The sequence below is a fragment of the Pleurodeles waltl genome, chromosome 6, assembly GCF_031143425.1.
Source record: "Pleurodeles waltl isolate 20211129_DDA chromosome 6, aPleWal1.hap1.20221129, whole genome shotgun sequence".
Taxonomy (NCBI): Eukaryota; Metazoa; Chordata; class Amphibia; order Caudata; family Salamandridae; genus Pleurodeles; species Pleurodeles waltl.
Genome location: NC_090445.1, coordinates 1,181,370,161 through 1,181,384,061, shown reverse-complemented (window position 1 = coordinate 1,181,384,061; position 13,901 = coordinate 1,181,370,161). Strand labels below are relative to the sequence as shown.

The window sequence follows — 13,901 nt, the reverse complement described above, 5'->3', positions numbered from 1 at the left end:
CAAGTATACAGCAATTCATTTGCTGAAATATAAAGAGTGGAAAATAGGTATCAAGAAAACTTTTCTATTTCCGAAATGGGCACAAGATAAGGTTTTGAGAAGCAGTGGGTATTTGCACATCTCTGAATTCCGGGGTGTCCATACTAGCATGTGAATTACAGGGCATTTTTCAATTACACGTCTTTTTTACACACTGTCTTAGATTTGGAAGGAAAAAATGAAGAGAAACACAAGGGGCAATAACACTTGTTTTGCTATTCTGTGTTCCCCAAGCCTCCCGATAAAAATAGTACCTCACTTGGGCGGGTAGGCCTGATGCTCGCGACAGGAAACGCAACATGGACACATCACATTTTTACATTAAAATCTGATGTGTTTTTTGGAAAGTGCCTAGCTGTAGATTTTGGCCTCTAGCTCAGCCGGCACCTAGGGAAACCTAGAAAACCTGCATATCTTTTAAAACTAGACACCTAGGGGAATCCAAGATGGGGTGACTTGTGGTGCTCTCACCAGATTCTGTTACCCAGAATCCTTTGCAAACCTCAGAATTTGGCCCCAAAAACACTTTTTCCTCTCATTTCGGTGACAGAACGTTCTGGAATCTGTGAGGAGCCACAAATTTCCTTCTACCCAGCGTTCCCCAAGTCTCCCGATAAAAATGGTACCTCACTTGTCTGGTAGGCCTAGCGCCCGCGGCAGGAAATGGCCCAAAACACAACGTGGACACATCAAATTTTTCCAAAGAAAACAGGTGTTTTTTGCAAAGTGCCTACCTGTGGATTTTGGCCTCTAGCTCAGCCGGCACCGAGGGAAATCTATAAAACCTATGCATTTTTTAAAGACACCTAGGGAAATCCAAGATGGGGTGACTTGTGGGGCTCTCACCAGGTTCTGTTACCCAGAATCCTTTGCAAACCTCAAAATTTGGCTAAAAAACACTTTCTCCTCACATTTCGGTGACAGAAAGTTCTGGAATCTGAGAGGAGCCACAAATTTCCTTCCACCCATCGTTCCCCAAAGTCTCCCGATAAAAATGATACCTCACTTGTGTGGGTAGGCCTAGTGCCTGCGACAGGAAACGCCCAAAAACACTATCTGGACACATCAAAATTATCAAATACAAAACCCACTGTTTTTTTGGGCAACCTGCATTTTTGGTCCTGGGCTCAGCAGCCATCTAGGGAAACCTACCAAACCCAGACATTTCTGAAAACTAGACACCCGAGGGAGTCCAGGGAGGTGCGACTTGCGTGGATCCCCCAATGATTTCTTACCCAGAATCCTCAGCAAACCTCAAATCTAGCTAAAAAAATCACTTGTTTCCCACATTTCTGTGTGGGATCACCGCACCAGGACATATTTCCTACCACCCAACATTCCCCTCAGTCTCCCAGTAAAAATAATACCTTACTTGTGTAGGTAGGCCAGGTGCCTGTGACAGGGAAGAGCCAAAAACATGTCGAAATTGAGGGGGGACCAAAGCTGGTCCAAAAGTGCAGTTTAAAAAAATATATTTTTAGGCTGACAAGTGCAGCAGACTTTTTATCGGTATAGATGGGACAATGTTGGGTGGTACGAATTTTGTGGATTCCTGCAGATTCTGGAAGGTTTCATCACAAAAATGTGCGAAAAATGTGTGATATTCAGCAAAGTTGGAGGTTTGAAGGGCATTGTGGGTAAGAAAATGGTGCAGGGCGCATCTGGTGGATAAAATGTTTTAGTGTGCGTGGGGAGAGCTGAAAGACTGTTACCCCCTTCAGTTGGGGTGGGGGCATAACCAGGCCCATGCTGAGCATTTCTCTTCCGCAATCGCGCTGAATGGGAGGTGACCACTGATGAGGTCAGCAGACGTCACTGGGGGGGGGTGGTTGGGGATGGAAGGGGAAGCGATTCCCCTTCCAGCCCTGACCTGGATGGGTGGGGGGCGGCATTCAGGGGGAGCGCTAGCGCCAGGGCCGGTAAATGGACGTAATGATTACGTCCATGGCGTCACACAGGCGCAACCATGGACGTAACCATTCCGTTCATGGCGTGCAAGGGGTTAAACTTTAAAAAAAAGTGCAATTATCCATGTAACCGGAAAAAGTGCAATTATCTACGTAACCGGCCAAAGTGCAATTACCTATGTAACAGGCTCGATGTCATGCAAAGCACTCGACTTCAGCCCAGAGAGATTGCGCTGTGAAAAAAGAGAAAAAGTAGTCCAGAAACCGGACGGAAAACATGGAGCCCCGTATGTTTTCAGTACTTGGTCGGTGCACTCGAGAAGGGCTAAACACCAGAAAAGGCATGATGTATGCATGCCTTTCACTAATGAAAGCAAGCAAATTTTAAAAGGCAAGCCCACGAACCAATGAAATTGACTGGCGTGACATGGGCGTGGTTTGAAGCCCAAAGAGAGATTACAACACGGAAAGGAGCGCTTTGCCCTCGCCCCTAATAAAAACGAATACCTTTATTCAGTCTTCTTCCACAGCATTTCAAAATCTTCTTATTTGGGCGGTCATTATACCTCTTGATAACGGTGATAAAGAAAGTAGTCGCGGTGAGAAGTAGTTTGATCATAAATATTAAAAGGAACTTCAAAAACTGCGAAATTTAGTTTGACAAAGAAATCTGACAGTGTCTGTCTCCTACTTTGTTCAAAAGAAAAGCTTTGAAGGCAAATGCCATAACCCTGAAAACCCAGCTGTTTGGCAACGGCCTGTGGCAGGAAGAAAGGGGAATTCCATGTTAGCTAAGAGGAAATGAAACATTTGCTTGCAGCAATTGAATCTGCTGCCCTGTAAAGGCCTTCCTAACTTGATGTGAGCCATAATGTTTAAAATTGTGTTACTCATATCTAAATTGCAACGCATCTACGTTCAGCGCCAGGATCCGCTACTGGGCGGGTAATGCGCTAAACAAATATAAAAAACATAACATTACACCACCAAAGCGTTGCCTCAGAGAGCTTGTTATTTTTTGGAATTTTAGCACAGGGGAGCTATTAGAAACCATAATGTGTCCTAAGTCAATGATAATATAAAACAGTTAAATAGTTGATTTTTTCCATTACAATACATATTACAAATAAATAAACAACGTACTTTCACAGAAGAATCCTCATGCAGTTGTACACGAGCAGCACAGTCGTTAAGAGCCAACACCATATGAAGCATTACGCAGTGCATCTCAAGCAGTTAAAAGCCAAGTACTGAAAAAACAGAACTTCTCGACCCACCTCTGGCTTCCAGTACACCGGTCGAAACAATTTAGCGTTTACAATTCTTTGCTACGTTGGTTCCCCAGGTGTCAAATCTCACTAGTGTGCCCTGTATGCCCTGTTGCTGCTGTATCGTCTTTGCTGCCCATCCCTGCATTCTGTGCGACTGCTTCAGTTTCTAACTGTACAGGGCTCTGAAAATCCGTTTGGGTGTATTCTGAGCTATGTAAGTCAACATGTACACCAAATAATGCAACTGTTCTTACCGAGTAGCTACTGGCTCAACGATATGAGATAGAAAGTCCCCTGACCCCTGTTCAGGAATTCAGGTATTAGAATCCAGGATTCTGTTCTGGTATTTTGCTGCCCTATACTTGACTTGAGCCTAACTATGCTACAGCTAGTTTTGTTATGAAAGCAATTATATGTTACGAGGGAAGAAATATCTAAACGTCGATTTGAATAGCACCATCAGAAAAGACATTTTGGTCTTAAACTGACGAGTAGAAAAAGTTTACCAAAGCGTTGAACACTGAGGGCAAAAAATTAGCAAATCAGCCAGGCAAGGCAACAAACTGAGTTGGCATTTTAGAGATACATTCAATTGCTAAATAAGAGAAGGGAGGGGGGAGTAAATAGGAGGGTCAAAAGTGCAGTAGGTAAGAGAAGGATTAGTAACAAACTAGTACATAGATAATACATCCTTGAGGACAGAGTGATAAATACAGAATGAGGGAATAGACTGAGAGTATGAGGAGAGGGTGGCCCATTCTGGTGTTACAACACAGAGACCTGGGAAATGCACAGAGGTGGTAAGAATGAGTCATAAGCTTAAAAAGCCAGTGGTAGGTGTTTTCGAGGCAGTCTCATCTTACAAATGAATTTAAATATTTGAAAAAGAAGGAGCATTGTTGATATGAAGAAGTGAGGGTGTCCAGATTCTAGGAGCGTTTCTAGAAACGGATCTCAAAATGTGGAATAGAGGGAGACCTTCTACCTTTCAACATTGGGTGTCAGGGGTTCTAGATGTGAATAGCGTCTGGGAGAGATTTTTGGGAATATGGCGGTTCGGAGTTCTGTAGGTTTGAAAGGCCTTTTTATGAGCAACATACCTCGATTGGGAGCCTTTTGAGGTAGGCAAGTGCACGGATGATATAATTTGAAACAAAAATACAGGACAGGTATTTAGAGGTGGTAGATTGTTTGGGGGTGGTTTTTGCAAACTGTAAGGGTTCTGGTCAGAATAGATTTGTTGCTGGGTCAGACTTATGGAAAAGAGGAAGAAATTAATTTTATAGTGGTTCAGAATTACAGTACCCATACCATCATCCAATTGCTCCAGCTCTTAGGTCCAGATCATTCATATAGAGAGATATATGAATCACTAGCACCTGGTACCTCAACTGCGATACAGTATTGAATAAACTAAGTTGACTTTTTAGACAACCTGTGTACTTCTCTGAGTTTGCTGATATCATAACTATTGTTTTCCCAAGGTTTAACTTGTGATAATGCTTTTGAAAATAGCCATATATTTTGATTACTCTTTTCTACGGCCCCAAGGTGTAGTACTTAATAAACATATGTCATTGACATATTCTGTGCTTGGTAGACCTCTCATTTGAGTTCTGAGAAATGTCTTACCTGCACCATCTGTCCGGCCATTGAAGTCAGACAGTAGGTCACAAAGAGAAAGGAAGCCAATGAACATGTGTGCTTGACATCCCCGTCATGTGGAAAGGTTTCTGAGCTTTGCCATTTCCTGCCACATTGTACTCAGGGTGTTTTACCTGTATACACTAACTGCAAAGTATTAATAAAAGAATCACTGCCATCTTGCAACAAGATGTGCTTTGCTAATTATTTTTATTGGTCCTCAGTTCTCCTCTTAGCTGCATCAATGACTCCTGGGAGATCTTTTGTGACTAGAAGGTGGCCATCTTCCCAACAGCCACTGTAGCTCATAACATAAAATACCAACTGGACGTGCCATTTTGGGCTCCGTGTGGCCTACAGAATTAATTCCACATATAGAATGTATATAGTACCTGAATCAGAGTTCACAACCGAATCCTGCAAAACAAAGTGACTCTTAATTTATTCTTAAGGATCCCGGTACTCTAGTAGGGTTCAATGACGATTCCTGGGTTTTCTTTTGCAACTAGTAGGTTGTCATCTTCCCATCAGCCTATAAAGCTCCATCACATCACAACTGGAGGTGCAAGTGTGAGCTCCTTGTGGCCTACCAAAGTCAATCCAATGCAATCCGCCAACAAGAAGAAACCCTGAGCAGTTTCACTAGTACAGAGTCCCACACACCTCCTTCCTAATCCCTTCAATTCCTCATCCCCCCAGTCCCTTCCTCAACAGTGCACACTAGGTGTCAAAGCTAAGGACAAAACTGCAAAGAGAAATGTCTATGTCACATCCCTTGTTTGTGCCTGGTCGAGACATGGTTCATATTACTCTTTCCATTGGTGTACACCAGTCACATAAATGTATCACACAAACCTATCCCTCTCAAACATCCCAGTTCCCACTAAACACCTCACAGAACTCTCATCTGTGTAAGTGCATCCAAGGAAAACACCCACCTCCCCAGCTAGCACCTTCAACTCATCAATCACTTATGTTCATAAATGCTTACTTAACACGATTTCATGCATCTGGCATTGCTGTATTGTTCACACAAAACAGCCCAGACAGTCTTTTCATCACTGAGACATGGATCACACTCGCAGTAACCCCTGTCTTCGATACCCATGCAAGCGTCTATCGACAACAGACCAACCCTGGATTGGCCTATCATCCTCAGGATCGTCATCCAGATTGCGAGTTTCCCATTCTTCTTCTACCCTTCACATCAACCTTTTTTGCCACATACAATTACATCTTATCTCTCACCCTCTTGGATAAAAAACACATGTTTGTGATTCTAATCTTCTAACATGTGCCTTAACAATTTGAACCTCTCAGTGGACCTCTCAGGGCTGGTGAGCAGCAACCCCAAAGATTAAACAGCCTACCTCGTGTGCATGAGGGTTTGCTTTTTTCCAAACTTTGTTTTATTGACTTTTACATAACAAAACAACAAAACATATTGTGAAAGAGCCTCATGTTCACATGAGGTGACACCCCACATCAAAAACTGCAGTATTTCTCAGTGATAAGCAACTTTGTACATGTCAAGTTTGAAAATAGAAGCGTACATCTCTGGGAACATAATACAGCATAAACCATGTCTTTGAGCTAGTTTCAAAGTTATAAATACCTCCATATCACACTTGGCTGCCACATCACCAATATCCGAGGCTGAGATCTCCTCATCGATACATTTATCAAGCAGAAAACCCCACATCTTTATCTCTTCCGCAGCCCCCTCGTCAGTGCCGGAAATGCACATATTATGTTACTCAGCCACCCCCCCCCCACATTCAAGCAGGTCCCTCAGCCACTGGGATGCCAGTGGCACTCTGGTTTCCAACCACCTAATGGCCACACGTCGCGTGGCCAGAAGTGCAAGCGAAATGAGTTCATAGGGGATCTTACATCCTTTAGGCCTCACCACCACTTCCAGAAGACAGGCCACTGGGGTCAGGGGGATCACTGTGCTAGGGACCTCATCAGTCTTTTCTGAAACTTGGTACAGTCCCGGGCAAAATGTAAAAACGTGCCACTCTTTATCCTACATCGCATACATTTTGCCACCGCCGACGGGTTCATTCTATTCAGTTGGCAGGGAGTCATGTAGGTGCGGTGTAGGGAGTTGAAACATAATAAATTAAATCAATTATTACAGGATACTGTTCGCACCAACTCGGATGCGCGTGCTCAATTAGCATCGATATTTGCTCTCCCAGTTCCCTCTCCAAGGCCCATCGTCCTACATAGCGTTTTTAGGGTCGAGCCTGCGTTGCATGCGCTCGCGCATGCGTATCGCAGCGAGACGCTTTAGTGTTTAGAAAAGGGCTCGGAGCCCTGTCAACCTCACGTCAGTTTTTTTTATTGGTTTGTGGGCTTGCCTAATAAAATCTGCTTGCTTTCATTAGTCAAAGGCACGCATACGTAAGGCCTTTTCAGGTGGCTAGCCCTCCTCGAGCGCAGCGACCAAGTACAGAAAACATGCGAGGCTCGCTGTTTTCCATCGGGCTCGTGGACTTCTTTTTCTCTAATTTACGAGCACGATCTTGCTTGGCAGAAGTCGAGCGCTTTACATAGTTAATTTCACTTTTTCGGGTTATGTACATAAATGCACTTTTGCCCGATAGGTGAAAAGTCGGGTTAGGAGTTTACAACGCGATCAGCTCTAACATGAGCAAACGCGAGACCCGTTGCATTGCAAATGCTTGTTTTAATCTGTCCCCCCTGAGCGCTTTACAAAATAATGTAATTAGATGCTGTCCCTCCTCCCACTGAAGCAAGCCACCAAGTACCCGCGAGGGCTGTGGTGCCACCGGAAAGTCACTCCGCACCTCTCTTGCAGTTCTTTCTTGCTTGGCATAATGCAGAAAGTGACCTGGCCATACGGCAAAGGCTTAGCACTGCTACCCTAGTCCCTTAGTGGGTGTGCAATTGGCGTTTATCACACTATCATGCATGCAACATAATAAATGCTAGGACAACATTTGTGGGTATAATATGTCGCAAGTTTATTAATTACACAGGTTGGGTTAGCTTACGGGCGATCCAGGTGTCGGAGATGAGTTTCTTAAACATTGGCCGACACCCATCCTGAGAAAGCTAGAGCTGTTCCGTCTGGTGTTCTCTGCACCAACATGCTTAGCATCTTACAGCTCGTTCCTTTATTGTGGTTTACCACTTTATCAATTTGTCATGCTCCTGACAAGTCAGAGCGAGACCCCGGCCAGTCTCCACAGTTGCTCAGGATTCCAACTGTCCCTTGCGGGATTAAGGAGCGCCGTCACGTCATCCCAGGCCCCGCCGTAAAGGCTCCAAGTAGCCTGAGGAATAGCTTTTGGCTCCAGGAATCACCATCTGGAGGCCTTTTAATCATTTATAAAGCTTTAGGATCGCCCTGTAACTCCGCTTTGCGACGCTTCTTGAGGTTCCTGTAGAGAAATTCATGTTGTAAACACCTCTTTCACATATGTGACCATCTCTTCATCTATGAATACATGAGCTTCTTGTTTGCCATGTCGTAGGGGCGGGTGGGAGGTTGCTCGCCTTATGCCAAAAGAGGCCCAGCCCTGCGAGGTCACCCCTTAAAAGGACCTCCTGGCCTCACTCCTCCCTCCTCACACCTTTAGGGGCCCTAAACAGGGGGTGGACCACCCTCCCTAAGTACGGAGGCCCCTTCTGACCAATTGTCCCTCTTAACAGGGGAGCGATGCTAAGAAGCTGTCCCCTTTATTGTCGCCCTACGTGCGACGTGGCCAGCCACATAGCGCTGCTACCCCTAGTCCCTTAGTGGGTGTGCAATTGACGTTTATCACAATATCATGCATGCGACATAATAAATGCTAGGACAACATTTGTGGGTATAATATGTCGCAAGTTTATTAATTAAACAGGTTGGGTTAGCTTACGGGCGATCCCGGTGTCGGAGATGAGTTTCTTAAACATTGGCCGACACCCATCCTGAGAAAGCTAGAGCTGTTCCGTCTGGTGTTCTCTGCACCAACATGCTTAGCATCTTACAGCTCGTTCCTTTATTGTGGTTTACCACTTTATTAATTTGTCCTGCTCCTGACAAGTCAGAGCAAGACCCCGGCCAGTCTCCACAGTTGCTCAGGATTCCAACTGTCCCTTGTGGGATTAAGGAGCGCCGTCACGTCATCCCAGGCCCCGCCGTAAAGGCTCCAAGTAGCCTGAGGAATAGCTTTTGGCTCCAGGAATCACCATCTGAAGGCCTTTTAATCATTTATAAAGCTTTAGGATCGCCCTGTAACTCCGCCAAGCCTCGGGGATGGCATCTCGCGATAACCGAGGCCCCCCTACCTGTGCTCCTCCCTTACTTATTAATTATCAGGCTGTATATCGAGAGGGTCTCAACTCTTGTTAAGAAGTATCTGTGCCCGCCTCAGACCGGTGTACCCCTCTGCTGAATACAATCCGTGCTGATTCGCACTAGCGCAGGTTGATTCTCTGCCTGGACATTCCACTTGTGGCCGGAGACCCGGCTCCCTGAATCACCTCCCCTGGGATCATCTTGGCCCAGTTATTTCCCCAGTCTTCCCTCGGGGCGACAGTTCTGGCCAGACCCTGTGTTAAGAAGGCCTGCCACCGTGTACCTCTCCCACCAGTTGTTTAGCTAGTTTCCCCCAGGTGGATTACCGGAAAGCCTGGCTTAACCCTCTCTTGGCCCACCAGCTGGCCAACTCTAGCTCACACATGGCACATCACATTCCAGGGGTTCCCATCCAAGCGAGTTTGTTGTCGCTACAACTGGGGTTCCAGCCATCCCCTCTGGCCCGGTGTTCTGCTCTGGCCACCAAGGAGTGGGCCCATCATAATGTCGCAGTCCCTAGATGGACGAGAAGGAAAGCATTACCTCACAATTTCTTGACATCTGTTACAGCACATTTTATGGCTCGACAATGCTACAATATATTCACGCCTTTTAAAAAAAAAAATTTTTATTTTATCACCTTAGCCAGGCCCTTAACTTCTTCAGATGTGTCCGCCATTACCGCAGTCAGTACCCTGCTTTTGCTATTGCCCACCAACGTCCCCCCGTAATGGGCCTGCTTTAAGGTTGGCCGTCTAGGTGAAGCAGAGGTATCCTGGTTGAGAGGGGCATGGGTGTCCCTCCCGAGTAGGTTGATTGGGGGGCATTAAGGAGGGGCTATGTACCTTAGTTCCGCCATGTCCTGTCCCATGTTGAGCTCACCCCCCTCTTTGGGCCCTAACTGAAGTGCCTCTCCTCGCCTGTGCCACAACTTCCTTTGTTTGTAAATCTTGAACCTGTGGTTTTAAAATAAACTAAGAAAGATATTTTTCTATACAAAACCCATTGGCCTGGAATTGTCTCTGAGTGTGTGTTCCTCATTTATTGCCTGTGTGAGTACAACAAATGCTTAGCACTACCCTCTAATAAGCCTACTGCTCGACCACACTACCACACAATAGAGCATTAGAATATATATTTTTTTTTTACTATCTTACCTCTAAGGGGAACCCTTGGACTCTGTGCATGCTTTTACTTACTTTGAAATAATACATACAAAGCCATCTTCCTACCGCCGGGCTACAGTTCGGCCTGGCTGAAAATCATTTAAAATTCCTAAACATATGGCGTTACTTCCGTTTATCTGTTTATTCATTATTATTATTATTTTTCTAAAACCCACTTACGCGCATGCCTCCAAGCCCCCCGGCGCTGCTGCCCACAGATTGGTACAACCCTTCTCTTCGAGGCAGCTGGGGCCCAGTATTATTACCTGCATAAACCCTTGCCACATGGCCCTGCCTCATCAGATTGATAACAACACGTCTCATCGCGGCAGCTGGGCTGCAGTTTCCTTACCTGCATAGACTCCTGCGACAGGCCTTTGCTTCATAACTCACTTTGTCCCCTCATAAGTCAAATGACAAGTCCGTAAATTATTACAACGTCATAATACGTTCGAGTGCCACGCATTGCTCTCTTTATGACTGTAAGACAGAATTTGGAGGCAGGTTATAAATCACAGTTGGTAGGTCCCACATTGCTAGTTCCATCCTGTAAATTTTACCGGAGTCCTGCTATTTGCGGCTTAAGCTTCTGCTTCGCATCTTCAATGCTATAATTACTTATATATGTTCATTTCATATTATTATTATTGTATATATACATATATTGCCCTTTTTTAAATTTTTATTATTATTAATATTTTTTTTTTATACATTCCATCTACTGTTCCCGATACGTCGTCCGGAAATGCACCTGCGCCTGGAATCGTTCACCTGACTCACTCCTCCAACAAGTCCCTACCTTATGTATGCTGCCAACAACGTACTTGCATGTCCGCTCTGGTGGTGCTGTCCTACTCTCCACCGCTGCCCACCTACGCCAAGTCTGTGATGCCGCAGTGAGCCTTGTGTGTTAGGGGCAGCCGGGTTAATAATGTTAAAATAACATACTGTTGATAATGGGGCAGCCGTGTTACCCATGTTGCCAATAACATAATGTTGGTAATGGTACCCTAGGGTAAACATGTCCCTTGAGCAGGATCCGAACCCGATCCTAAGGATCCCTGACTTGCATTACAGTCCTCCGCTCTGCCAACTGAGCTATTGAAGGGGCCGTTAACCTACTGCCCCACAAGTTTCCATGGGCCTTCTAAATTGACCTTGTACCAGGACCCATTGGTTTGGCCGTCTTGAGGGATGAGGGGCTGAAGCCTAGCCCCGAACCTGGTTTCCCCACTCAAGGTTGCCGCTACCGTTGTGTTGTTGCTTTCTTAATGCAAACTGGACACGAGGGTATTAGAGCGTTGTTAGTTGACTTTTTTTGCGCTCACTTGACCTGAGGGTATTGGCAAGCTCGGAGATGCGGTGATTGGCACACATGTTTCCCATCCCCCTCAGACGGCATCTCTAGTAGTTACGCATCCTCCCCGTGCATGTGACCTTAGAATATATATATATATATATATGTTTTGCTTTATCAACCTTTAGTGTCCCTATAAGTTACCCACGTTTCCTTTATATACATATATATATATTTTTTTTTTTACACCTTTGTATCAAGACAGTTGCGTATCCCTGTGTTATAACTGAACGTGGGGTCTCTCTGCTCCCTAGGTGGCCTCCCCAAGGAATTCTTAGTAATGCTACAATGAACAACGCCGTTCTTAGTTTCGCCAGGTAATGGGTTTCATGATGCGGGGTTGCCTCACGCGTACACATATCTTGCGCATATCCTTAACCTCATGCTATGGGTACTCACTGAGATACTTTTGGCATATTGTCATAAAATAAAGTACCTTTTTTTCTTGTACTTCTGTGTACTGTGTTTCTTATAGTATTGTGCATGTGACGCCAGTGGTATAGTAGGAGCTTTACCTCTTGTACTTCTGTGTCTTGTGTTTCTTATAATATTGTGCATATGACACCAGTGGTAAGTAGGAGCTTTACCTGTCTCCTATTTCAGCCTAAGCCGCTTTGCCATAGCTACCTTCTATCAGCTTCAGCTGCTAGCAACCCTTTTCTATACTAATAAGGGATAACTGGACATGGCACCAGGTGTAAGCACCTCTGGTACCCACTACAGACCAGGCCAGCCTTCATGTTAAGCAGCTGTTCCCTCTAAGGCCTGAGACAACTAAAAGATATACTAGTGACGGTTAAAGCACCGCAGTCAAAAGATTCCCCTTTTGCATGGTAAACGGTACTTATAGTCGCCTACATGCGATGCTCTTTTGCGGCATGCTGTTGTCCCTCGGCTCGGCTTAAGCTGCGTAACCGTATTTATACATACCTTTAGTCTAACAGGGCTCATTTTAGGATTATCTGTGGCATTTGTAAAGGTCTGCCGAGTCTAAAATGCTTCTGTAAAGCGTTTGTAGAGGCTTTTTTTTTTTCATTACTCTTTAAATCTGGGGAGGTTGCGAATTCCAAATGCGTTTTACACCGTACACTCCTTTTTCCCCTTTGCATTGTGTCGTCTATATATTACTCTCACAATATGCAAATGAGGCAACAATGCTAAATAAGAATCCTTACAGTCCGCCAGGTGCTAAAACGTGAATCTGCCAGATACATCTTGCTGCGTTTTGCTTCCCTTTCAGTCAGATCCTGATATAGAGCCACCACTCACAGCTAGGGAGCACTATGAGGTTGTAGTCATGGAGTCAAATGTGGGGGGGGGAGGTACCCTGAAAGTCCATTTGTTAATAGTGATGTCCACATGTTTGTGGTTTGTCCTGAACTGAACGAGAGCGGCTTTGCTTCGGTGCCGAACCGAAGTCTGAGAAGTGCGGGACGAGAGGGGCTTTGCTTCGGTGCCCGACCGAAGTCTGTGAGAAAGAGTGCTGGTAAGGTGGAAGGAGGGAGGAAGGGTTTTTGGGTGGCAGCGGCTGAAGGGAGCGGGTGGCTACGGATTGTAACTCGCGTCTTCCCTGCTTTCTCTGACCCATATCCCTTTCCAAAACGCAGGGATTCGCCACTGCCTCCAACCCTTGCAACCCCCTCCTCTGACTCACCTCAGACTTGCCCTGCCAAATGTCCGTATCAGGACTCGGCCTCTCTCTCGTCCTGCGCGTTGCTCGCCTTACGCCAAAAGAGGCCCAGCCCTGCGGGGTCACCCCTTAAAAGGACCTCCTGGCCTCACTCCTCACTCCTCACACCTTTAGGGGCCATAAACATGGGGTGGACCACCCTCCCTAAGTACGGAGGCCCCTCCTGGCCAATTGTCCCTCTTAACAGGGGAGCGACGCTAAGAAGCTGTCCCCTTTATTGTCGCCCTACGTGCGACGTGGCCAGCCACATTTTACGTGTCTTGGAAAGTAAGACAACCTCACCAAGGTATACGCCACTCGTTACTTGAAAGCCCCCTGCCCTCCTTTGTTCCAAAGACATATCTGCATCGATTGCCCTGAACGGTGCAAGATCCCAGAGCCGCAGCTCCTTATCGAAGGGAGCCCTGCAAAGTACTTTTTTGACCACCTTTTCCCAAATTGCAACTGTATTCCTCACAAGATACAGGATTGCGCCATTCGCCCTACTCTCTGCATCAATATGCGTGACAAGGTGT

General features: G+C 45.7%; 1 long non-coding RNA gene across 1 annotated transcript; it reads right to left on the bottom strand.

Moving 5' to 3' along the window:
• Nucleotides 1-9,459: 9,459 nt before the first annotated feature.
• On the bottom strand, nucleotides 9,460-13,416 carry LOC138302113 (uncharacterized). Its single transcript, XR_011205280.1, has 3 exons — nucleotides 13,351-13,416; nucleotides 10,692-10,819; nucleotides 9,460-9,689 (listed from the first exon to the last, which is right to left on the bottom strand). It is a non-coding gene; the product is annotated as an uncharacterized lncRNA (long non-coding RNA).
• Between the last annotated feature and the right edge of the window lie 485 nt (nucleotides 13,417-13,901).